At 41.9% G+C, this 27,558-nt stretch overlaps 1 non-coding gene across 1 annotated transcript; it reads right to left on the bottom strand.

Annotated features, from left to right (window-relative positions):
• Nucleotides 1-3,809: 3,809 nt before the first annotated feature.
• On the bottom strand, nt 3,810-3,915 carry LOC122044727. Its single transcript, XR_006129742.1, has one exon. It is a non-coding gene; the product is annotated as a small nucleolar RNA R71 (small nucleolar RNA).
• Between the last annotated feature and the right edge of the window lie 23,643 nt (nt 3,916-27,558).

Genomic DNA, 27,558 nt, shown 5'->3' with positions numbered 1-27,558 from the left:
ATGCTATTTGATACTGGGGCAACCCATTAATTTGTCTCCATAGCATTTGCTGAAAGAATAGATATACCTACGAATGTCCTAAGCAGACAGTTCTTAACGACACTATCCTCAGGAGAGATAATGACATCTACGCACTGGCTATGTGCTGTGCCAGTCAAAATTTCAGATAGAGAACTGTACAGTGATCTAATAATGCTGAACATGTCTGATTATAATGTTATTTTTGGGATGGATTTTTTGAGCAAGTATGGTGCTTCCATCGAGTGTTGTAAGCAAAGAGTCATATTCCAACCTGAGGTAGAGTCTAAGTTTGAGTTCATTGGAGAATCAAAGAAGAGAGCCCAAAAATTCTTATCGGCCATAAAAGCTCAGAAAATGTTAGCCGATGGATGTGTCAGGTTTCTAGCTCATGTGATTAATACCCAGCAAGAAGGAGACCAAAAGTTAGAGGAAGTTAGAGTAGTATGTGACTACCCAGAAGTGTTTCCGGATGAGTTACCGGGCTTAGCTCCAGATAGGGAAATTAAATTTGAGATTGAACTCATCCCTGGTACCCATCCAATCTCAAAGGCACCCTACCGCATGACTCCGGAAGAATTGAAAGAACTTCAGGGACAACTATAAGAGCTTCTTGACAAGGGTTTTATTCACCCGAGTCACTCACCATGGGGAGCTCTGGTGTTGTTTGTAAAGAAGAAGGATGAGTCCATGCGAATGTGTATAGATTACCGAGCGCTGAACAAAGTAACCATGAAAAATAGGTATCCCCTGTCGAGAATTGACGATCTATTTGATCAGTTAAAGGGAGTCACAGTATTTTCCAAGATAGACTTGCAGTCTGGATATTATCAAGTGAAAGTGAAAGCGGATGATGTACCAAAGACGTCATTCTGAATGAGAAACGAGCGCTACGAGTTTGTAGTTATGCCTTTTGGAGTGACGAACGCTCCGGCTACGTTTATGGATTTGATGAACAGAGTATTTAAAGTATATCTGGACAAGTTCGTAATCGTCTTCATAGACGATATCCTTATATACTCCAAAACTCAGGAAGAACATATTGAACATCTGAAGACAGTATTACAGATTCTTCAGCAGAGATAGTTGTACGCGAAGTTCTCCAAGTGCGAGTTTTGGCTCGATCAAGTGTCCTTTCTAGGTCACATTATTTTCAAGGATGGGGTTATGGTAGATCCGATAAAAATAGAAGCTGTGATTAACTAGAATAGACCTAAGAATGTCAATGAAATCAGAAGTTTCCTTGGGCTAGCAGGCTACTATAGGAAATTTGTACAAAACTTCTTAAGGATCGCCTCTCTATTGATAGTACTTACTAGAAAGAATAGAAAATTTGAGTGGACAGCGGATTGTGAGAAGAGTTTCATTGAACTGAAAAGGAGACTAACCAGTTGATGTGCGTAGATTATATACTCTTTTATGCATGTTTTTACGCACATTTACATACTTTGAGCATGCTTGATCTATGCATTTTTATACTTCCAGCTTTCCTTTTTAGCATATTTACTCTTTTGGTTCGGAGATCTGCTTTTTGTGCATTTTCTGTACACAGGAGTCGAAATTGGTGAAGATTATGCGTCCTCGGGCAAGCTTGGAAGTAATTGAAGGGAGAGATCATCAGGCCGTGTACCACACATGGCCGTGTAGTCTTAACAGGAAGGGAAGAGGACATGGCCGTGTGAATCTCACACGGCTGTGTCTTGATTTGAAGAAATCAGAGCAGATGCCTTACATGGCCGTGTGGATCTACACGGCCGTGTGAGGTTTCCAGAGGCCAAGCAGGTGGTGGCCGTGTGCATCACACGGCCGTGTGGATTTTCCAGAGACCAAGCAGGTGGCGGCCGTGTACACCACACGATCGTGTAGCATTTCCAGAGAGCAGGAGGGCCTTGGCCGTGTGCACCACACGGCCGTGCAGCATTGGCAGAGAAGGAACTGGACATGGCCGTGTGGATCTCACACGGCCGTGTCATGGGGTCGTGTGGCGCCCGATTTCCTCCTCTATTTAAACCTTCCTTCATGAATTGAAAGGGGATCTCTCCCCCTTTGGGAGAAGGCAAGATTTGGTGGTTTCCTCCCAATCTTGGGAGGATTTCTGGGCGATTCAAGGGGAGTTCTTGACGATTTCGACCCCGGAGCGAGGATTGGATCCGAAGACGAGGCTTCTTCGTAGATAAGTTTTCTCTTTCCCCCTTTTCTTGGTTTCTTGGATTGGGGATTTAAGAAATGCTTGTATTCTTTATTTCTTCGAGTTTTCTTCCTCGATTCATGGAGTAGATCTTGTATTCTAGGATGAAGGGAGTATTTGTATGATGGATTGATGTAATCTCTTATGGATTTGCCATTTTCTTGTTTCAATGACATTATCTTGCTTGTATCAATTAGATCTTGAATGATTGATGGTGATTCGTGCTTAATTCTCATTCTTGATTAATTGTTTGGATTTCTTATGGAGTTTGTAAAGATAAACTCTCACTCGATCATCCGAGGGATCCACGTGACAGGTGCAAGCCCGTGTAAGGACGTTTGAGAGACAATCTTGAAGAGGAAATAGGAATATTCAAGAGAGTAGGATGGATTTTGTGATTAGTTTCTTGTATCTTGATAGATTAATAAGTCGTGGGCTTCTATGTTGATATCCGAGTAAGGCATAGTAATAGGTGCAGTTCTGTGTAAGGACAACATAGGTTCATGTCTAATCAATCCTATTTAGATACATTTCTTAGTCCTTAGCCGGTTGTCTATTGCAAGAGAGAACTGGTAACTTTCTACATGTTTGGCAATTGAGGGATAAGAATTGGTGAACCATTTACATTCGAGAAATCCTACAAAGAAACCGAAATTCCTAGAATCTCCCTTTATCATAACCCAAAACACTAAACTCTTGTTTGTTGATCTTTAATATTAGATTTGTTTACCCTTACTTTGCATTTGAAACGATTGGATAGTTGTTTAGCTAATTCGCATTGAGACATTTCTAGTGCTTATTCCAGTCCCTGTGGATACGATAATCTTTTATATTACTTGCGACATTTCCGTACACTTGCGGATCGTAACTAGTTTTTGGCGCCGTTGCCGGGGACTGCGCTATAACATTAGGAATTATCAATTGAGTTAGACTAAACATAACATTTGTTTTCCTTTCATATTGCATAGTTGTAACTAATCATTAGATTTCTGTTTCTACTTTCTCGTATAACTTTCACTTCTTGTTAATTCTTTTTGTACAAATTCAATTCTGCATTTTTGATTCTTCTATTTTTCTTTTTTTGTCGAATTGCCATTTGTTATCTTGTTCTTGTGTATGCGAAGATCTAACTTTGCAGGGGAATTCTTTCCTTTTGACCCTGAGATTGATAGAACTTTCCATAAAAGAAGAATTCTGCAAAGGCAAATTGAAGAACAGGAACATTTGAACATGGCAAATAGACCAATCAAGGATTATGCAACACCCTATGCAAGAGGTTTTCGATCTAGTATTTCAAGACCTTCAGTGGAAGCTAATAACTTTGAGATCAAACCCGCGATCATATCTATGGTGCAGCAGAACCAATTTGGTGGAGGACCTCATGAAGACCCCAATCAACACTTAGAGGTCTTTTATGAAATATGTGGTACCATGAAAATGAATGGAGTTCCTTCAGATGTAGTTAGATTATTGTTATTTGGGTTTTCTCTAAGAGATAGGGCAAAGCAATGGCTGAATTCTTTAGCCTCCAATAGCATCACCACTTGGGAGCAGTGTGAGCAACAGTTTCTTGATAAGTTCTATCCACCAAGCAAAACGGCTCATATGAGGAATTTAATTGCAAGCTTCAAGCAAACTGACTCAGAATCTCTTTTTGAAGCATGGGATAGATATAATAGTATGCTCAGACAATGCCCACATCATGGGTTGGAAAGATGGTTAGTGTTGCACACTTTTTATAATGGTATCAATTATCATACCAAAGTGTCCCTTGATTCAGCTGCTGGAGGGGCACTTATAAACAAAAGCTTAGATGAAGCCGAAGAAATCATTGAAAGTGTAGCATAAAATCATCATCAATGGGCAAATGAAAGAAGTGGTGGCTATTCTTCTGTAAACCCAACAATTAAAGCATCAGGGAAGTTTGATGTAGATGCAGTCACTCTTTTGTCTGCAAAATTGGACGCTCTTACAAAGAAATTTGAGAATATGGGGGCTAGTGCTAATATGGTCAATGCTATTAGTACATCTTGTGAAGTATGTGGGAGTTCAGAGCATTCAAATGACTCATGTCCATTGGGAGCTATCACTGCACAAATCAATCAACTTGAACAATGTGATGCAATCATGAGTTACAATCAAAGGCAGAACAACCCATACTCAAATACTTATAACCTTGGATGGAAGAGTCATCCAAATTTTTCTTACAGAAATAATCAAGATCAAGGACCATCTATGGGGGCAAGACCAAATTTCCAAGCTGGGCAACAAAATTTTCAAGGCTTACCAAAGTCAAATGTTGAAAAGATGCTTGAAGAAATTATCTCAAGTCAGAATGAAATGAAGCAAGATTTAGCAAAGCTCATTCAGAGAATGGATAATTCTGAAAAGCATCAAAAGATCCAGGATAGTCAAATTGCCCAACTAGCTTCCTCTTCATCCAGAGCACCAGGACAACTTCCAGGAAAACCTGATGTGAATCCTATGGAGCATTGCAATAGAATTGAGCTTAGGAGCGGACGGACCTTGGGAGACTCCCAAGCGACTGCTTCAAAAGGGATACAAAAAGAAGAAGAGCTCTCTCCTCCTATACCAAATCAGATTCAAGCTAATGAGGAGAGTACCATTGAGGTTGAAGAAACTCTTCCACTGAACCATCAGAGCAAAGCTGTCCCTTTTCCTTAAAGACTTACAATGCTCAAGAAAGATGAAGAATTTGGCAAGTTTCTAGAAAAAGTTAAGGAAATTTGTGTAGAGGTACCTCTTATCGATGCTATTCTACAAATGCCTAGATTTGCCAAATTCCTGAAGGATCTCATGTCAAACAAGAGAAGAAGAGGAGAGGTCGAGACCATTGCGCTTAGTGAGGAATGTAGTGCTATTTTTGAGAAGAACACTTCTCCAAAACTGAAGGACCCAGGGAGCTTTTATATTCCTTGCAACATAGGGAAAGAATTTTTTGAAAAAGCTTTTTGTGACTTGGGGGCGAGTGTTAGCCTCATTCCCTATTCAATTTGTAATAAATTAGGTCTCAAAAACATTAAACTTACTACTATGGCACTTCAACTTGCCGATCATTCCTGCAGGTACCCTTTGGGTATTATAGAAGATGTGCCAGTAGAGGTGGATGGGAATGTTATTCCCACAGATTTTGTCGTGTTGGACATGGAAGAGGACCCTAGGATTCCTATCATATTAGGAAGACCTTTCCTTGCTACAGCTGGAGCTATAATTGATGTCAAAAATCATAAGCTTTCTTTGGTAATTGGTAAGGAAAAGTTGGAATATGATTTATCTAATATCTCTAACCATGTCTCGTCTCTTTTAAATGCTTGTAGCAGGACAAGCATTTATAAACTTGAGGAATGGAACTTCCATCCTCATGGAAGGCCACCAAACGAAGGAGACAATGTGGTGGAAGATGTTGGGAGAAGATCTCCCAACAAAAACGAAAAGTATATCTGTCCTCCAAGGGCGAGGAAAAGAAGCGAATGATAAAGTTTGGTCGAGCTAAAGACCTTAAACAAGCGCTTCTTGGGAGGTAACCCAAGGGTTCTTTTAGTTAGTTTTGATTTGTATCTAAATTTCTTTTAGTTTGATGCATTCTTTTGATTTTGTTTTCAGGTTAGGTGCAAAACGGAGCTCGGTCGTGTGCTATACACGGCCAGGCAAAAGTTGCAGAGAAGGGAAGTGCTTAGGCCGTGTCATCCAGACACGGCCGTGTAGCATCTTCCGAGGAGAAAAGGATCTTGGCCGTGTCTCAAACACACCCGTGTAAAGAATCCCGAGAGGAAAGATGGAGAGGCCGTGTCCCAGACACGGCCGTGCGAGGAATCCAGAGAAGGAAGAGGGGGAGGCCGTGTGGATCTACACGGCCCGTGTAAAGAATCCCGAGAGGAAAGATGGGGAGGCCGTGTAGATCTACACGGCCCGTGTAGGAGAACTATTAAAGTCTTTCTTCTACCTCACACGGGCAGATCTTGGCCGTGTTCCGCACACCCCCAACTCTCCAAAACATCTTTCTCTCTCCCAATCTCTTAAAAACTCCTCTCTAATCTCTCAAGATCTCTTAGATCCGGATTCTCCTCTTAACTTTTCATCCTCCTAACCTAAGATCCTTGCTCTTTGAAGTTTTGTTCTTTGAGTTTCATTCTTCCAACCCTAGATAACTTTTCCCCTATCTAAACTCATCAAGATGTCCAACATTTTGAAGAAACTTCGCAAAAGAGGTGGTGGATCCAGTGGGGACAAAGAGGAGGAGCCATCAAAGGACAAGGGAAAACAACCAGTGAAGGGCAAAGGCAAAAGGACTTCACGCAACGAGGGTAATGACAATGAATTCAATATCGTGTTTAGAAATGATGATCAAGTAACTAGATTTGCAATTCTTGTCAATAGAAAGATAGTGTGTACTAGATATATGGACCCAACTGTTCTTGATATGCTTGGAATTAGGGAAGATGTAGATTTGATGATTGGTTTTTTAGATTGGGGTGATATTATGTACACACATTTGCCTACATATTCTCGTCTTGTTTTGGAATTTTTAAGTTCATTGGATGTCCATTTTACTAATGAAGATGATTATTTTGAAAAAATCTCATTTAGACTAATGAATCAAGAATTTCTATGGACATTTAGTGACTTTAATTCTTGTTTTGGAATAACCACCGGTAGCCCTCGTAGGTTTGATCCAAGGTTTAATTGGAATCATTTTTGGAATGCAATAACTGGGTTAGGTCAACCTTATGAGCCTTCAAGAGCTAAGGCCTCCAATATGCAAAACCCCATCTTTAGGTATCTACATAGAGTCATGAGTAAAACTATTTTTGGTAGGGGAGAGAGTGATGGGGTGGTTAAAAAGATAGAGCTTTATGCTTTATGGGCTATGCTTTATAAGGTTGAATTTGATTCTGGTTTTCATTTTGTTCAAACCTTATTAAGATCTGCTAGGGCATCATTGGGATCAATTATTTTTGGTGGTTTGATTACCCGAATAGCTTATAATTTAAATCTTGATGTTGATGGGTTGGAAATAATTCATGGTAATGACATGATTGACATTGATGCATGTCTTTCTATGAAAATGATCGTTCGGGATGAGAATGGTTTCGCGTTTCCTAGGAGGAGTGGTTCTCCTTTACCCCTTACTTTTCCTGAACGAACTACTATCCGTAACCCGGCTAATTGGGTAATTTTTGAGTTGGATTTTGAGGATAACCCTTCTATACCTGGAGACACTGAGCCACATCATGAGCCCCCGTCATTTGGACACCCGCAGCCTTCTAGTTTTATGGAGCCTGCTAGGCATTCTTTTGCATATGGCACGGGATCCTCTAGGTTTGATTTTTCAGATTTTCGTGCGTCTTTAGAGTCACTTCATGAGAAGCAAGATGCCCAACGAAAAATGTTGGAGGGTTGCTTCTCTTTATCTGATGATCAATTTAGGGAGGTACAAAATCATTTTCAGTTTACGAGGAATTTTCAAGGTCAAGTGGCTGAGTTTGTGCAGGATTATGATACTGATCAGGCTAGGATGAGAGATTTTATGCAGAGCATGACACTTACTAGCCAACAAGTAGATGCTTTATATGAGTATCATAGATCTTTGGGTGAGATTCCAGGTTTTCCTAGTTTTCCTATTGACCAACCACGTCGTAGATCCCCTTTTCCTCGTCCACCTCCACCTCCTCCACCATATTGATTTCATCGGGACGATGAAAAGCTTAAGTCTGGGGGGGGGTGTCATGTATTGTTTAGTTTGGTTTTCAGTTTTTTTTAGTTTTTGTTAGTTTTTCATGTTGGTTCTTATTTTCATTGCTTGTTGCTTTATTTTGCTTGTTTTTGAAATAATCATGGCAAAAATTTTTTTGAGAACATCAAATCTTCACTTATATGCTTTCTTGGATTCAAGTGAAATGTTAGCACGATTATTGTCTTGATTCATGATGTTCGAATGATGCTAGTAGTAACTTTGTGTAGTTCTTTTTTCTATCTTGGGAAGCATTAATAAGCTAAGAATCTTATGGTGGTGAGTTTTAGTTTTGGTTCAACCTTAAGGATTTTATCTTCACTACACTTGTGCTTGATGCTTGAATAGTTGATGTCATTGAAATAGTCATGATTCATCTTGTTTGCTTAGTACTTGATTTCCATGGTGATTTCTCAACTTTCATTTTGGTTACTAGATGAGGCTCAAATCATTAAAGCTCATTTGGAAAAATCAAAATATCCCAACATGTGTGCTAAAAGTTCATTTGTGAATAAGTTTTGCACAATGCAAACACTTAAAAAAAAAAAGGATATAAAAAAACAGTTGTCATGAGTGGAATCTAGCAAGTCACCCCTTTGAGACCGAGTTAGGTTACTGGGGAAATGACTGCTTAGCTTCCCTTGAGATTGAGCACACCTTTGAGACCTTGGGTTAGTTGAGAAATATGAACCAAGTGAATGGTGAGTAAGTGCCTATCACTGGTTACTTGTCTTTCACTGGAAACATTAGGAATTCAAATTTGATGACGACTTGACTAGGACATGGATTGAAAATTGAAGGGTGTTGAGTTACTTTTACACTGTGCACAAGATTCTTATGCTTGAACCATACTTTACTTGTTTCCATGATCATGCTTGTTAATGAAACTTTTTGATAGAATTAGGAAAGTGCACTAGGTTTTATGAATGTATTGTAGAACATATGAATTTAGACTGCAGCATTTTGCTTGAGGACAAGCAAAGGTTTAAGTCTGGGGTGTGATGTCGTAGATTATATACTCTTTTATGCATGTTTTCGCACATTTACATACTTTGAGCATGCTTGATCTATGCATTTTATACTTCAGCTTTCCTTTTTAGCATATTTACTCTTTTGGTTCGGAGATCTGCTTTTGTGCATTTTACACAGGAGTCGAAATTGGTGAAGATTATGCGTCCTCGGGCAAGCTTGGAAGTAATTGAAGGAGAGATCATCGGTCGTGTACCACACATGGTCGTGTAGTCTTAACAGGAAGGAAGAGGACATGGCCGTGTGAATCTCTGCCGTGTCTTGATTTGAAGAAATCGAGCAGATGCCTTACATGGCGTGTGGATCTACAGGTGTGAGGTTTCGAGGCCAGCGGTGGTGGCGTGTGCATCCTGCAGTGTGTGGATTTTCCGAGACCAGCGGTGGCGGTGTGCACCACAGGTGTAGCATTTCCAGAGCGGGAGGGCCTTGGTGGTGTGCACCACACGGCCATGCGGCATTGGCGAGAGAAGGAAGCTGGACATGGTCGTGTGGATCTCACACGTCCGTGTCGCCCGATTTCCTCCTCTATTTAAACCTTCCTTCATGAATTGAAAGGGGATCTCTCCCCCTTTGGGAGAAGGCAAGATTTGGTGGTTTCCTCCCAATCTTGGGAGGATTTCTGGGCGATTCAAGGGGAGTTCTTGACGATTTCGACTCCGGAGCGAGGATCCAAACAGCTTCTTCGTAGATAAGTTTTCTCTTTCCCCCTTTTCTTGGTTTCTTGGATTGGGGATTTAAGAAATGCTTGTATTCTTTATTTCTTCGGGTTTTCTTCCTCGATTCATGGAGTAGATCTTGTATTCTAGGATGAAGGGAGTATTTGTATGATGGATTGATGTAATCTCTTATGGATTTGCCATTTTCTTGTTTCAATGACATTATCTTGCTTGTATCAATTAGATCTTGAATGATTGATGGTGATTCGTGCTTAATTCTCATTCTTGATTAATTGTTTGGATTTCTTATGGACTTTGTAAAGATAAACTCTCACTCGATCATCCGAGGGATCCACGTGACAGGTGCAAGCCCGTGTAAGGACGTTTGAAAGACAATCTTGAAGAGGAAATAGGAATATTCAAGAGAGTAGGATGGATTTTGTGATTAGTTTCTTGTATCTTGATAGATTAATAAGTCGCGGGCTTCTATGTTGATATCCGAGGAAGGCATAGTAATAGGTGCACTTCTGTGTAAGGACAACATAGGTTCATGTCTAATCAATCCTATTTAGATACATTTCTCTGTCCTTAGCCGGTTATCTATTGCAAGAGAGAACCGGCAACTTTCTACATGTTTGGCTATTGAGGGATAAGAATTGGTGAACCATTTACATTCGAGAAATCCTACAAAGAAACCGAAATTCCTAGAATCTCCCTTTATCATAACCCAAAACACTAAACTCTTGTTTGTTGATCTTTAATATTAGATTTGTTTACCCTTACTTTGCATTTGAAACGATTGGATAGTTGTTTAGCTAATTCGCATTGAGACATTTCTAGTGCTTATTCCAGTCCCTGTGGATACGATAATCTTTTATATTACTTGCGACATTTCCGTACACTTGCGGATCGTAACACCAGTGCTCCTATCCTGACTCTTCCAGAACATGGCGGGAGCTTTGATATTTATAGCGATGCTTCTAAATTGAGACTCGGAGCTGTACTGATGTAGAATGGCAAAGTCATTGCCTACGCCTCGAGGCAACTCAAAGATTATGAGAAGAGCTATCCTACTCATGATCTTGAGTTAGCAGCAGTAGTCTTCGCTCTCAAAGTCTGGAGGCATTACTTATACGGAGCTCGGTGCAAGATTTACACAGATCACCAGAGTCTGAAGTATTTCTTCACTCAGAAAGACCTGAACATGAGACAGTGGAGATGGCTTGAGCTAGTCAAAGACTATGATTGTGAAATTCTCTACCATCCAGGGAAGGCGAACAAAGTGGCAGATGCACTAAGTAGGAAATCTTACGCAACTTTATCATCCTTAGCTGCTGTGTCCCAACCCCTATAGAAGGAAGTAGTAAATTTTGGGCTTGAAATTATTACTGGGCAGCTCTCCACTTTGACACTAGTGTCAACCCTGCTTGATGATATATAGAAAGGGCACGATGAAGATCCTAATATTTAGAAGATCAAGCATGGAATACAGGAAGGAGAAAATGGAGAGTTCCAAGTATCAGACCGTGGGATACTATATTTCGGTAATCGCCTCTGTGCCCCTAATCAAGAGGAACTACGAATGAAAATTCTAGATAAAGCCTATGGAACGCCCTACGCTATGCATCCTGGTTCCACCAAGATATACCAAGATATAAAGGAACGCTTCTGGTGGTCTGGAATGAAAAGAGATGTTGCTAGATATGTCAGTACCTGTCTGACGTGTCAACGGGTTAAAGCAGAACATCCGAGACCAGGCGGAGTTTTGCAGCCTATCCAGATCCCAGAGTGGAAGTGGGAGGATATATCTATGGATTTTATAGTAGGATTACCCAGAACCATGAATGGTTACGACTCTATCTGGGTAATAGTGGACAGATTGACTAAGTCTGATCATTTTCTAGCTATCAGAATATCCTACTCTATTGAACAGCTAGCGCAATTGTATGTTAAAGAGGTCATCAGATTGCATGGAGTTCCCAAGACCATAATTTCTGATAGAGATTGTCATTTTACTTCACACTTCTGGGAGTGTGTTCAGAGAGCTCCTGACACTAAGTTGTGGTTTAGCACAACATTTTATCCTCAAACAGATGGGCAAACAGAATGAGTAAATCAAGTTCTGGAGGATATGCTATGGGCTTGTGCCTTAGATTTCAAAGGGAACTGGTGTCGATACCTATGCTTAGCAGAATTCGCATATAATAATAGCTATCAAACTACTATCAGAATGACACCCTACGAAGCTCTATATGGGAGGAGATGTAGATCTCCTATCTGCTGGTATGAAGGTGGTGAAAAGAAAGAAATGGGACTCCAGACAGATCTTATCGAGGACACCACCAAAGCCATTCAGAGCATTCGCCAGAGAATAGAAACTGCTAAGAGTCGACAGAAGAGCTATGTGGATGTGCGCCGTAGACCGCTGGAATTTGAGGTTGGGGACTCAGTGTTCCTCAAAGTAGCGCCTATGAAAGGAGTGATGCAATTTGGAAAGAAAGAAAAGTTGAGTCCACATTACATGGGGCCATACCAGATCACTAGAAGGGTTGGCAAGGTAGCTTATGAGCTGGAACTACCGCAGGAAATGTCAGCTATTCATAATGTATTTCATGTCTCAATGCTGAAGAAGCATGTTCCTAATGCAAAACAAGTGATTGAGCCACAGATGGTACAGGTTCAAGAGGATTTCAGTTATGAAAGTCAACCCATTCAGATAATAGATCGAGAAGTTAAGAAGCTAAGGAACAAAGAGATACCGTTAGTGAAAGTGCTGTGGTAAAGTCAACAGTATGAAGAGGCAACATGGGAACGTGAGGAAGATATGAGACAGAAGTATCTATAATTGTTTTAAGTTCGAGGATGAACTTTTTATAAGGTATGGGGGATTGTAACGCCCGTAAATTTCCTCTCTTTCAAAAGAGAAAAAAGAACTAAGCGAAGATAAAAGAAATAAAAATAGATTTATAATGGCCTTGAGCTAGGATTGAACCCAAGACCTTTTATTTATGATTGGTTAAAGTTGTCATTAGGGTGGTGGTAAAGCATCACATTAAAAATAGAAAACTATTCATTATATGTCGATTATGTGGGAAGAAATGCTTCAACTTCCACTTAGTATACAAGGGAATGAAAGAGATCAAAACCTAAAAACCTTTTCATTTCCTCTTCTCCTTTAGCCAAAATTTCTCCCTCCTTCCTTCTATTTTCGGCCAAGAACCTTAGGGTTCCATCCTTCGAAGCTTCTCAAGAGGAGAATCTAAGAGGAGGGTGTCCTTCCGGGAATTAGTACGAGGGTGAAGAGAAAATCCGGAGGCCAAGGCATACAAGGGAGGCTTATTCTCCCAAAACCCTAGTGGTATAATTGTAAGAAATAGCGAAAGGAAGTAAGTACTACTCACCTACAGTATAAGTTACTTCGATTATGCATGAATGAACCTTTTTGTTGTAGGTTGGTATGGTTGTATGCATGATTAAGAAATATGATATGTTAAAGAAGATGTATGATATGATATGTAAGATGCTCTCTAAAGTTTTTGGGACTAAGAGCATGTTTAGAGTGTCTTGAATCTCTCTCATTTAGTTTTGGGGTTAAGAAGCGTATTCAAGTGCCCTAAAGTGCTTCCCTATAAGTGTGAGGGGATTAAGCACACATAAGGTGTTTGTTTAAATGACAAACAAGTGCAAGTACAAGAAAGTGATATGTAAAAGAAAGTATTTTACTTTAAAATAGCATGTACTGAACACAAGGTCTATGGGTGGGCTCCTAGATCGCCCCTAGGCCCCTAGATCACCTAGTAGTACCTTAATGGGTTCGGGATTAGATACCTCGGATCTTATTAAGGACACACGCAAAGTGGTACATTGTCGGGCCCAAAGCAAGTGATTGTTATTTTCACTAATTATGTAATATAAAGTTTTCAAACTTCATGGTTTGTCTTAGTGGAAGTGTTCCTAAGTTTGAGAACTTGAGTTATAAAGTTCAGCATTGATAAACTCTATAATATGCCAAGATTCCTGTTTTTATTACATTACTAGTATGTTTCTTTTAAGCTGATGCTTTGCATGAAAAACCTATTTAAAAATGCATGTCATGTATATAACTCCGATTTATGCGTTTTAGCGTGAATTACGGTCAAGTGTAAGTTTTGTGCTTTCTGCAAGCAGTTTTAAAAGCATGTTCTCTTTAAATGCATCGTTTTGTAAGTAGATAGTACTTACTAAGCATTCACTTATAGATTTACATTTCCTTATGCTACAGATAAAGGTAAAGGAAAGCTCGAGTAGGAGGAGGCGGCTGGAGCGGTGTTTTGTGTGTGTGTGACGGAACAATGGAAGAAGATTTGTGAACTTGTGAATATCTGAATATATTAGAACTGATGCTAAAGTATCTTTCTCCTTTCCACTTTACATTAAATGCTATCATTAGTTGCTTAGGATAAATTTATCAGTTTGGCAGAAATTGGAGTGGCAATGATAAGTACAAAGGGGAGAACACACCTTTTGTAGAGTGGGGTGTGACCTCCACACGACCCATGTCACGACCGTGCAGATTCACATGGCCACCTACCTCTTCCTCTCGGCCAAGGGGACACGGTCGTGTGGATTCACACGGTCGTGCACCTCTTCCTCCCGGCCAAGTGGACACGACCGTGTGGATTAACACGACCGTGCACCTCTTTCTCTCGGCCAAGGGGACACGGCCATGTGGATTCACATGGTTGTGCCCCTCTTCATTCCGGCCAAGGGGACACAGCCGTGTGAATTCACACGACCGTGCACCCCTTTCTCTCGGTCAAGGGGATACGGTCGTGTGGATTCACATGACCGTGCAGCTCTGCTTAGCTCCAAGTCATGTCCTATCAGTCGAAACGAGTTAGAATAAACCTAGGGGCTGAGCAGTATATAATATGTAAGAATGAAAAAAATTTAAGATATACAGAAAAGGGTAACGTCTGTCTTATATGAGATAAGGGTAGAAGGACGAGCGTTTACAGAGGACGCTAGGTGAAAATCCTGGAGGTCGCGTACACCATGTGTAAGACTGGACAAGTCAGGATTCGGACATCCAGTGGAAATTCTTGATGTCTCAGTGTACCGCCCAAAAATTCTCAAAATAATTATTAGAAATATCCTAGTATTTTTCTGGAATTTTAGGATATTTTTACAAAAAATTTTTAGAGTAGCGGAAGTAGCAAAAATAAATAGAAAACGAAAATAGCCTACGCGGGAATTGAACCCAAGACCTATTGGGTCCTACGACTTATAGCGAACTCTAGTAACCAAGTGAACCCAGCAAGGCCGTGCTGAAAGGAAAGGGAAACAATTATATTTATGTTTTAGTTGGGCGAATTAATTCCTTAATATAAATAGGAAGTAATAAGTGGGGAGATAGAATTTAATCGGCAACTTCTCCTTCCTCACCCTAATTTCCGCCTACCCCTTCCTCTCCTCCTCCTTCTCTCGGCGCACCAAGCCAAGGGCTCTAGGAGCACCTCCCGGCAATACAAAGGATACGAGGACGCTCCTCTCCGCGAGAGGAACGCATAGGCGCTAGAAGATCGTCAAGAAGATCTCTTCTCCGGAAAACCTAGCGATCAGATTTGTAAGAAACTTCGTGTAGAAGGTAAGAAACCCCTCACCTGCAGTATAAGTAGCTTTCGTATGAATTCCATATTTTAGTTTAGTAGTATGTAGACTTCCGACACAAAGGATGCGAATTAGCGCATACCAAGTGTTCGATTAAATTGTTTAGCACAGTGAAATGCAACTTAGGCATTTTAGTAGCTTAGATAAATGCAATAGAAGCATTTTTACAGCTTATTTAGTCTTGCATCAGCTTTTACAGGACTAGATGTCCAATGGGTGGGCTCCCACAGTCGCCTCTAGGTTTAGATAACCTAGTTCTGGGTTTAGACAATCTAGTAAAAGCAAGACAAGAATTTATTAGCTTATATTCAGTATTTTACTTTCTCAGTGGCACTGTACTGGATTAGATATCCATTGGGTTGGACTCCCACAGTCGTCCCTAGGTTCAGATAACCTAGTAACCCTACTAAATTTGGGACTTGCAAATCCGGGTCTAGTTAGGGATGCACGCATAGCACGTACAGATGTCGGGCCCATTAGCAGCATGATTAGTATTTTAATCTACTTATGAATATAGTTTTCAAACATCATAAATTAGTCATGTGAGTTCAGTTCAGTTTTAGCATTAGATTAGTATTTGCTTAGCTCGGCTTTAGTATCAGTTTAGCTTTCTGTTGATACAACATGATGGTTTATAATTAGCATTATTGCCATGACCAGTTTTGCTTTCTATGTGTTGTATGCCATGCCATGCTTAGTATATTTATTATGTATGTCAAATAGCATGTTTTAAAAACATAATTTGCATCGTATGCATGTTTTGTGAGGTAGATGGTTTCTTACTAAGCTCTCAAGCTTACAGATACTATTTTCCTTATACTGCAGATAAAGGTAAAGGGAAGATGGACTAGTGGAGGCTGGAGGTCAATGCAATGATGAAGATGTGTGTGGATGGAACTTGGAACAAAGATCTTAGGGGAATCTCAGCGAGTTTTGTTTTGAACATTAGAACTTTTTAACATTTTATTATTCCGCACCTTAGTATGTTAAATGCCATGAACTAGTAAATTATGCACTCTACTATGCTTAGAATATTAGTTATGTGATGCTAGATCATTTCCTAGTCATTTTAGAACTTGTACGTGTGATTGAGGCACGAAACAGTGCTGAAATCAGATTTCTGGTACGAAATCAGAAACCCCAATCGATCGGCTGATCGATTGGAGGCTTCTCAATCGATCAGTCGATCGATTGAGAAGTTCGTACCGCGAACAGTAAGCTCCTGGATCGATCAGCCGATCGATCCAGTAAATTCTGTCGCGAATAGAAGGCTCTGGGATCGATCACTGGATCGATTGGCCAGCCTCGATCGATCAGCCGATCGATCTAGAATATTGCCCCGAGCACAGTAGCGTGCTGGATCGATCACTGGATCGATCCAACCTAAGTTCCGTATACAGTAGCCACCTGGATCGATCAATGGATCGATTCGACCATTCCAATCGATTCGCGGATCGATTGGGAGGCCTGATATCAGCAAGAAACTTTTAGTTAAGTTCCTTGACCATTGGGGGATGTAATATATGTCATGAATAGTTTAGATTATACCCCTTAGCACATATAGAATCAAGAAATGATAATAGTTTAGCAAAGTTTTAATTAGTTCAGCTTCAGCACCTAGATTTAATGATGGTCATGGAATAGTTAGCACAGCATAATGTGACGGTCCGGCCTTACAGCTTAGTTAGTAGAAGGCGGGTTGTTATAGAGTGGTATCAGAGCAGTTTCCATACTTCCTATACACACATCAGCATTGAACCTGCAGCTTCCAAGTAAGAAACGTCTCTCACTTTATTATGTTCTTTCTTTCATGTTTATAGATACTGTAACATGTTGATTGATGACAGTACCTAACATGATAGTGATAGTAGTTATATAAACATGATTGCCTTAGTTATGTTTATCCTCTATGTCTTTAGCAATGGCACGAGGACGCCCAGCCAGAAGGGCACCAGCTACTGAGCCCCAGCATGAGGCAGGCAGTTCAGTGTCTCCCCCAGACCTTACAGCATTAGTGGCTCGATCCACGGATCGATCCAGGATGCTACTGGCACGGATGAACACCCTGGATCGGTCAGCTGACCGATCCAGAAGCTGCAACGCTTCAGTAGTCTGCTAGATCGGTCTCCCGACCGATCCAGGAGTACACTGATCGGGCAGGAGACCGATCCAGTGGCAGAGAGTCAAGCCCGAGAACTTCTCAGGCACCAGTGAACCATGGGATGCTCAAGCCTGGTTCAAAACACTGGAGAGTATGATGGAGCTTCTGGACTGGCCAGAACATGAGAAGGTGAAGTGCGCCTCCTTCTGTTTGACAGGAGATGCACGTATGTGGTGGGAGAGAATTAGAACGAAGCGCCCAGTGAACCAGATGACATGGGCTGACTTCGAGAAAGAATTCTTCGAGGAGTTCTTTCACATGCGGGTCACAAACCGCCACTATGACGAGTTCACTAAGTTTCGTCAGGGCAACCTATCAGTCCAGAAAGCCTTGAAGAAATTCAATAGACTGGCTCGTCTATGCCTCGAACTAGTCAGCACAGAAAAAGAAAGAGTTTGGATGATGCTCAAGATGCTGAGGCCGGAAATAGCAATGAACGTGGCTGGCAGCCTTCATAGGCCGCAAACCACTGAAGAACTAGTCAGCAGTGCTCTAACCATCGAGCACTACCAGAATAATATCAAGCAGCAGAAGCAAGTTCTCTCAGAGTCCAAAGGACAAGGAGGCTCAGGTACTCAGAAACACCAGGGCCACAGCTCTAACTGGAAAGGGAACTCCAGCAACAAGCGCAAACCAGGGAGTTACCCGAAAGGAGGACCAGCTAGCAAACATCCCAATTATCCAAAGTGTGCTACTTGTGGGAAATTCCACCCTGGAGTTTGTCGTAAGGGCACACGAGGATGCTTTGAGTGTGGACAAGAAGGGCACATGGCCAAGCAGTGTCCAAACAAGGCCAGCTTTCCTCCACCACAGCCGATCCAGTATGAAGCCAAGCCAGCTCAGTTGCATCAGATGCAGACTGCTCTAGACGGTCCACAGATCAGCCAGGGCCGACTAGAAGCCCCTCCAGCCATGACAAATGCATGAATCTACTCGCTGACCAGAGAGGACATAGCAAATGCCTCGACAGTTGTTACAGGTCAGATTAGTATTTTACAGCAAAGTACAACTGTCTTATTCGATACTGGGGCAACCCATTCTTATATATCCAGGGCATTTGCCGAGAAGTTAGCAATACCTCCAGAGGGACTCAGTAGTCAGTTTCTGACAACATTACCTTCAGGAGAAATTATGGCATCCACGCACTGGCTCAGAGTAGTGCCAGTCGTTATAGCAGACAGAGAACGCTTTTGCGATCTGATAGTGCTAAATATGACTGACTATGATGTCATATTTGGAATGGACTTCTTGATCAGATACGGTGCCTCCATCAAGTGCCGTAAGTAGAAAGTCGTATTCCAACCTGAAGCAGAAGCACAGTTCGAGTTCATCGGAGAACCCAAGAGAAAGGCCAAGAAGTTTCTCTCAGCTATGAAGGCACAGAGATTAATGGATTCAGGATGTACGGGATTTTTAGCACACGTAGTCAGTACCAGGCAGGACAAGGACCAACAACTAGCAGAGGTCCGAGTCGTATGTGACTACCCAGCAGTCTTCCTTGAAGAGTTACCAGGCTTAGCACCAGACTGGGAGATTGAATTCGAGATAGAGCTCATCCCCGGTACTAATCCTATTTCCAAGGCGCCCTATCGTATGGCTCCAGCAGAACTGAAGGAACTTCATGAGCAACTACAGGAGCTGCTTAACAAAGGCTTCATACGCCCTAGTCACTCACCATGGGGAGCGCCTGTATTGTTCGTGAAGAAGAAGGACGGGAGCATGCGCCTGTGTATAGATTACCAGGCACTGAACCAAGTCACGATCAAGAACAGATATCCTCTTCCCAGAATAGATGACCTGTTCGATCAGCTAAAGGGAGCAGCAGTGTTCTCTAAGATAGACCTCAAATCAGGTTATCATCAGGTGAAAGTTAAAGAAGGGGATATACCCAAGACAACATTCAGGACTAGATACGGACATTACGAGTTCGTAGTCATGCCCTTCGGCGTGACAAATGCTCCAGCTACTTTCATGGACCTCATGAACAGAGTATTCAGAGAATACTTAGATAAGTTCGTTATCGTATTCATCGATGACATTCTTATCTATTCAGGAACTCAGGAAGAACACGCAGAGCACCTGAAAATAGTACTACAGACCCTTCAGCAGAACCAGTTGTACGCCAAGTTCACAAAATGTGAATTTTGGTTAGATCAGGTGTCTTTCCTGGGTCACATCATCTCAAAGGATGGTATTATGGTAGACCCCAGTAAGATAGAAGTTGTGAGTAACTGGAAAAGACCCAAGAACGCTAGTGAGATCAGAAGCTTTCTGTGATTAGCAGGCTATTACAGAAAATTCGTAGAGGACTTCTCCAGGATAGCCTCCCCACTGACAGCTCTCACCAGGAAGAACAGAAAATTTCAGTAGACAGAGGACTGTGAGAATAGTTTCAGCGAGCTGAAAAGAAGACTGACCCGTGCACCCATTCTAGCTCTACCCGAGAACACAGCCAGCTTTGATATTTATAGTGATGCCTCGAAGTTGGGACTAGGAGCAGTGCTGATGCAAGATGGTAAGGTAATTGCCTTTGCCTCCAGACAACTCAAGGAATATGAGAGGAATTACCCCACTCATGATCTTGAGCTTGCAGCAGTGGTATTCGCTCTCAAAATATGGAGACATTACTTGTATGGAGCTCAGTGCAGAGTGTATACAGATCATCAGAGTCTGAAGTACTTCTTCACTCAGAAGGATCTGAATATGCGACAGTGCAGATGGCTAGAGCTGGTCAAGGACTACGATATAGACATCCTCTACCACCCAGGAAAGGCAAATAGGGTAGCAGATGCACTTAGCAGAAAGTCCAGTGCTGCCCTATTATCTCTAGCAGCCATGTCACCGCCCCTACAGAAAGAGATCACAGATTTCGGTCTCGAACTCATAGTTGGACAGCTCTCTACTATGACATTAGAGTCTACCTTGCTTGGTGACATTCAGACAGCCCAGGAGCAGGATCCTGAAATTCAGAAAATCAAGCAAGGATTAGCAGAAACAAAAAGTGGAGAATTTAGGGTGTCCGCTAGTGGGGTGTTGTATTTTGGCGACAGATTATGTATTCCAGATCAGGAGGAACTACGAAGAAGAATTTTAGATGAGGATCACAAGACTCCCTATGCGATGCATCCTGGCTCCACCAAAATGTATCAGGACTTGAAGAAACGTTTTTGGTGGCCTGGGATGAAGAGAGACATCGCTCAATATGTCAGCACCTGCCTAACCTGTCAGAGGGTTAAGGCAAAACACCAGAAACCAGGAGGAGTTTTGCAGCCCATTCAGATTCCAGAATGGAAGTGGGAAGACATTTCTATGGATTTCATAGTGGGATTACCCAGAACCACGAATGGTTTTGATACCATCTGGGTAATAGTCGACAGGTTGACTAAATCATCCCACTTCTTAGCTATCAGGATATCTTACTCCATGGAACAGATAGCACAGTTGTATCTCAAGGAGATCGTTAGACTACATGGAGTCCCACGAACCATTATATCAGACAGAGATAGCAGATTCACATCACACTTCTGGGAGTGTGTACAGTCAACGTTGGGCACGAAGTTAAAGTTCAGCACAGCCTTCCATCCGCAGACAGATGGACAGACGGAGCGAATAAATCAGGTACTCGAAGATATGCTCCGAGCATGTGCCCTAGACTTCAAAGGAAGTTGGTGCAAATAACTGAGCTTAGCAGAATTTGCATACAACAACAGCTATCAGACCACCATCGGCATGACACCTTACGAGGCTCTCTATGGACAGAGGTGTAGATCTTCAATCTGCTGGTATGAGAGTGGTGAACAGAAAGAACTAGAACTTCAGATAAATCTAGTAGCAGATACCACAACAACTATACAGAAGATCCGCCAGAGGATAGAGACAGCTCAGAGCCGCCAGAAAAGCTATGCTGATACACGACGCAGACCCTTAGAATTTTCAGTTGGGGATTCAGTGTTCCTCAGAATAGCTCCTATGAAGGGAGTAATGCGTTTTGGGAAGAAGGGCAAATTAAGTCCCAGATATGTGGGACCATACCTTATCATTAGAAGAGTTGGCAAGGTAGCATATGAGCTAGAGCTACCCCAGGAAATGTTAGCTGTTCATAATGTATTTCATGTCTCTATGCTGAAGAAGCATATCCCAGATGCCACCCAGGTGATTGAGCCCCAGATGGTACAAGTCCGTGAAGACCTCAGCTATGATAGTCGGCCTATTCAGATAATAGACCGAGCAGTTAAGAAATTGCGGAGCAAGGAGGTACCATTAGTAAAAGTCATTTGGCAAAATCACACAGCAGAAGAGGCAACATGGGAGACAGAAGCCAGTATGAGACAGAAATACCCAGAGTTATTCTAAGTTCGAGGGCAAACTTTTTATATGGTATGGGGGATTGTAACACCAGAAAATTCTCAAAATAATTATTAGAAATATCCTAGTATTTTTCTGGAATTTTAGGATATTTTTAAAGATTTTTTTTAGAGTAGAGGAAGTAACAAAAATAAATAGAAAACGAAAATAGCCTACGCGGGAATTGAACCCGAGACCTATTGGGTCCTACGACTTATAGCGAACTCTAGTAACTAAGTGAACCCAGCAGGGCCGTGCTGAAAGGAAAGGGAAACAATTATATTTATGTTTTAGTTGGGCGAATTAATTCCTTAATATAAATAGGAATTAATAAGTGGGGAGATAGAATTTAATCGGCAACTTCTCCTTCCTCACCCTAATTTCGCCCGACCCCTTCCTCTCCTCCTCCTTCTCTCGGCGCACCAAGCCAAGGGCTCTAGGAGCACCTCCCGGCAATACAAAGGATACGAGGACGCTCCTCTCCGCGAGAGGAACGCATAGACGCGAGAAGATCGTCAAGAAGATCTCTTCTCCGAAAAACCTAGCGATCAGATTTGTAAGAAACTTCGCGTAGAAGGTAAGAAACCCCTCACCTACAGTATAAGTAGCTTTCGTGTGAATTCCATGTTTTAGTTTAGTAGTATGTAGACTTCCGACACAAAGGATGCGAATTAGCGCATACCAAGTATTCGATTAAATTGTTTAGCACAGTGAAATGCAACTTAGGCATTTTAGTAGCTTAGATAAATGCAATAGAAGCATTTTTATAGCTTATTTAGTCTTGCATCAGCTTTTACAGGACTACATGTCCAATGGTTGGGCTCCCACAGTCGCCTCTAGGTTTAGATAACCTAGTTCTGGGTTTAGACAACCTAGTAAAAGCAAGACAAGAATTTATTAGCTTATGTTCAGTATTTTACTTTCTCAGTGGCACTGTACTGGATTAGATATCCATTGGGTTGGACTCCCATAGTCGTCCCTAGGTTCAGATAACCTAGTAACCCTACTAAATTCGGGACTTGCAAACCCGGGTCTAGTTAGGGATGCGCGCATAGCACGTACAGATGTCGGGCCCATTAGCAGCATGATTAGTATTTTAATCTACTTATGAATATAGTTTTCAAACATCACAAATTAGTCATGTGAGTTCAGTTCAGTTTTAGCATCAGATTAGTATTTGCTTAGCTCAGCTTTAGTATCAGTTTAGCTTTCTGTTGATACAACATGATGGTTTATAATTAGCTTTATTGCCATGACCAGTTTTGCTTTCTATGTGTTGTATGCCATACCATGCTTAGCATATTTAGTATGTATGTCAAATAGTATGTTTTGAAAACATAATTTGCATCGTATGCATGTTTTGTGAGGTAGATGGTTTCTTACTAAGCTCTCAAGCTTACAGATACTATTTTTCTTATACTGCAGATAAAGGTAAAGGGAAGATGGACTAGTGGAGGCTGGAGGTCAATGCAGTGATGAAGATGTGTGTGGATGGAACTTGGAACAAAGATCTTAGGGGAATCTTAGCGAGTTTTGTTTTGAACATTAGAACTTTTTAACATTTTATTATTCCGCACCTTAGTATGTTAAATGCCATGAACTAGTAAATTATGCACTCTACTATGCTTAGAATATTAGTTATGTGATGCTAGATCGTTTCCTAGTCATTTTAGAACTTGTATGTGTGATTGAGACACGAAACAGTGCTGAAATCAGATTTCTGGTACGAAATCAGAAACCCCAATCGATCGACCGATCGATTGGAGGCTTCTCAATCGATCAGCCGATCGATTGAGAAGTTCGTACCGCGAATAGTAAGCTCCTGGATCGATCAGCCGATCGATCCAGCAAATTCTGTCGCGAACAGAAGGCTCTGGGATCAATCACTGGATCGATTGGCCAGCCTCGATCGATCAGCCGATCGATCCAGAATATTACCCCGAGCACAGTAGCGTGCTGGATCGATCACTGGATCGATCTAACCTAAGTTCCGTATACAGTAGCCACCTGGATCGATCAATGGATCGATTCGACCATTCCAATCGATCCGCGGATCGATTGGGAGGCCTGATATCAGCAAGAAACTTTTAGTTAAGTTCCTTGACCATTGGGGGATGTAATATATGTCATGAATAGTTTAGATTATACCCCTTAGTACATATAGAATCAAGAAATGATAATAGTTTAGCAAAGTTTTAATTAGTTCAGCTTCCGCACCTAGATTTTGTAACGACCCAACTCCTGGGTACTAAGCTGTGAGCCGGATCGCTACATTAACTACTGAAACTTCTGTGCCGTACTGTGCGGAAAACTGGGTAAAATAAAATTTCTCTAACTGACTCTATTAAATTGACAACTGATACACTCATGCTGTTATAAGGAAGGGTTCAAGACCTTTCCGGTATGAGTATATGTGCTAAGGAGGATACTTGACCTCCCATCTGAGCTAGAACTCAAAGCTATCTTCCCAGCTAGCTGTTGTTCGATCCACGGACCGATCAAACTTGCCGTGATTCTGTGCCCTGCTGGATCGGTCTACGGACCGATCCAGCAGAGACTGGATCGGTCGGCAAGACCGATCCAGGTGTGTCTGGATCGGTCTGCAGATCGATCCGTGCACGCGGAGGTGCATATTCGATCGGATCGGTCGACCGATCCGTGTCGAATCAAGGCTCTCTGTTCGCAATGGATCGGTCGGCTGACCGATCCAGAAGGTATATAGTTTCTGATCAGCTGGATCGGCCTACCGACCGATCCAGGCTCAGACCTCGATCGGTCCTGGGACCGATCGATGTCTGATTTCACTCGAGAGTTCTAATTTCAGCACTTTGGCGTGCCAAAACATCACACAACAGTTCTAAAACAATGGAGATACATTCTAGCATGTAATTACTAATGTTCTAAACATGATAAACTAAACAAGACATAGTTACTAAGCTAGAACAATTAGTAACAAGACTAAGTATGAAACTAAACATGTTAAGTGCTAAAACTGAAATAAAAGCATATAGATCGCAAGGATCTTTATTCCAGACCCCTTGCACACACACATCATCGTAGCATAGTCCCCCAGCCTCCGCTAGTCCACTTTTCTTTTACCAGTATCTGCAGTATAAGAAAAATAGTATCTGTAAGCCAATAAGCTTAGTAAGGAACCATCTACCTCACAAAAACATGCAACGATGCAATTATGTTTTTAAAACATGCTGTTTGAAACCTAAACTGAGCATGCAAGCATGGCATGGCATGGTATCATACAAAGCATGGCATGACATATAAACTGAACCTGAAATTGAACTAGTCATGCTTATCTCTAAATTTGTATACGAACTCAAATCATGTAAACTGAACCTGACTGAACTGAATGCTAAATTAGTGTTCTCATCACTGGTTTCAAATTTGAAAACTATACATATAATAGATGAAAATACTAAACATGCTGTTGAGGCCTCTTCTCAGGCTACAGCGCATCCCTACGAGACCCGGGATTGCAAGTTCCGAATCCAGCAGGGTTACTAGGTTATCTGAACCTAGGGACGACTGTGGGAGTCCAGCCCATGGATATCTGATCCAAGTACAGTGCCAACTGAATAAAAGTAAAATACTGAATACTGTTTTATCTTACTTTGCTGTTCTAGGTTATCTGAACCTAGAGCTAGGTTATCTGAACCTAGAGGCTACTGTGGGAGCCCACCCAATGGATATCTGATCCATTTGCTGTAATATCTGATAATAAACTGAGTAAAAATGTTCTAATTCATTTTACATGCTGTTAGGACGCCTATTGGTGCATCCTTCGGAACTGAGCATTCTACCGAACGCTTGGTGTGCACTAAAAGCACACCCTAAACCGAAAACTGTGAAATTACTGAACTAATGCCAAAACTAACAAGCGAGAGCAATTATACTGCAGGTGAGGGGTTTCTTACCTCAATCGCAAGGTTTTCTTACGATTTATTCGCTAGGTTTTTCCGAAAAAACTGCTCCGTTCGACGAACCGCTTACGTCCTCGCGTTCCTCTCGCGGAGAAGAACCGACTTCGTACAGGTGTTGTCGCTGGAAAGTGAACACACGATCCTAGGGAAGGGACCCTAGGTTTCCCTTGCTTTGTTTTGCTGCGCCGAGAGAAATAAACGAGAGAGGGAGAGGGTCTCGGTGAGGGTTTGGAGAAGGTCACGAACCAATTAGAAATAAACCAACCCACTTAAACCTCCTATTTATATCATGTGGTAATTCCGGTCTAACTCTAATATAAATATAAATGTTTCTCCTTTCTCTCAGCACGACCTTGCTGGGTTCACTGGTTACTAACATTATCCCTTAAACCATAGGTCTCGGGTTCGACTCCCGCTTAGGCCGTTTTCGTTCCCAATTCCTTTTTGCTACTTCCGATACTCGTAAAATTCCAGAAAAATATCTAAAAATTCCATAAAAATCATAGAATAATTCTAAAATAAATTCGGGAATTTTTCGGGCTTTACAATCCCCCATACCTTATAAAAAGTTCGTCCCCGAACTTAAAACAATTCTGGGTACTTCTGTCTCATGCTGGCCTGTCGCCTCTGCTGCTGTGTGATTTTGCCAACTGACTTTGACTAATGGTACATCCTTGTTCCGTAACTTCTTTACTGCTCGGTCTATTATCTGAATATGCCGACTGTCATAGCTGAGATCATCACGGACCTGTACCAACTGGGGCTCAATCACCTGGGTGGCGTCTGGAATATGCTTCTTCAGCATGGAGACATGAAATACATTGTGGACAGTTGACATCTCCTGAGGTAACTCTAGCTCATATGCTACCTTGCCCACTCTCTTCGTGATAAGGTATGGTCCCACATATCTGGGAGCTAGCTTGCCCTTCTTCCCAAAACGCATGACTCCCTTCATGGGAGCTACTCTGAGGAAAACTGTATCCCCAACCGAGAACTCTAGGGGTCTGCGTCGTGTATCGGCATAGCTCTTCTGACGGCTCTGTGCTGTCTCTATCCTCTGGCGAATCTGCTGTATGACTGCTGTGGTATCTGCTACTAGATCTACTTCTGTTCACCACTCTCATACCAGCAGATTGGTGATCTGCACCTCCGCCCATAGAGTGCCTCATAAGGTGCCATGCCAATAGTGGCCTGATAACTGTTGTTGTATGCAAATTCTGCTAGACTCAGATATTTGCACCAACCTCCCTTGAAATCTAGGGCACAAGCTCGGAGCATATCTTCGAGTACCTGATTTACTCGCTCCGTCTGACCATCTGTCTGAGGATGAAAGGCTGTGCTAAATTTTAATTGGGTGCCCATAGCTGACTGCACACACTTCCAGAAGTGTGATGTAAATCTGCTGTCTCTGTCCGATATAATGGTTCGTGGGACTCCATGCAGCCTGACAATCTCCTTGAGATATAACTGAGCTAGCTGCTCCATAGAATAGGATATTCTGATAGCTAAGAAGTGGGCTGATTTAGTCAACCTGTCGACTATTACCCAGATGGCATCAAAACCATTCGTGGTTCTGGGTAATCCCACTATGAAGTCCATAGAGATATCCTCCCACTTCCATTCTGGAATCTGGATCAGAACTCCTCCCGGTCGCCGATGTTCCGCCTTAACCCTCCGACAGTTAGGCAGATCGACGATTCGGCGATGTCTCGCTCATCCTGTGCCACCAAAATCGTTTCCTTAGATCCCGATACATTTTGGTGGAACCAGGATGCATCGATAGGAGTCCTGTGAGCCTCGTCTAGAATCTCTCCGTAGCTCCTCCC

The sequence above is a fragment of the Zingiber officinale genome, chromosome 2A (assembly GCF_018446385.1).
Source record: "Zingiber officinale cultivar Zhangliang chromosome 2A, Zo_v1.1, whole genome shotgun sequence".
Taxonomy (NCBI): Eukaryota; Viridiplantae; Streptophyta; class Magnoliopsida; order Zingiberales; family Zingiberaceae; genus Zingiber; species Zingiber officinale.
This window is presented reverse-complemented; position numbering and strand designations above follow the sequence as displayed.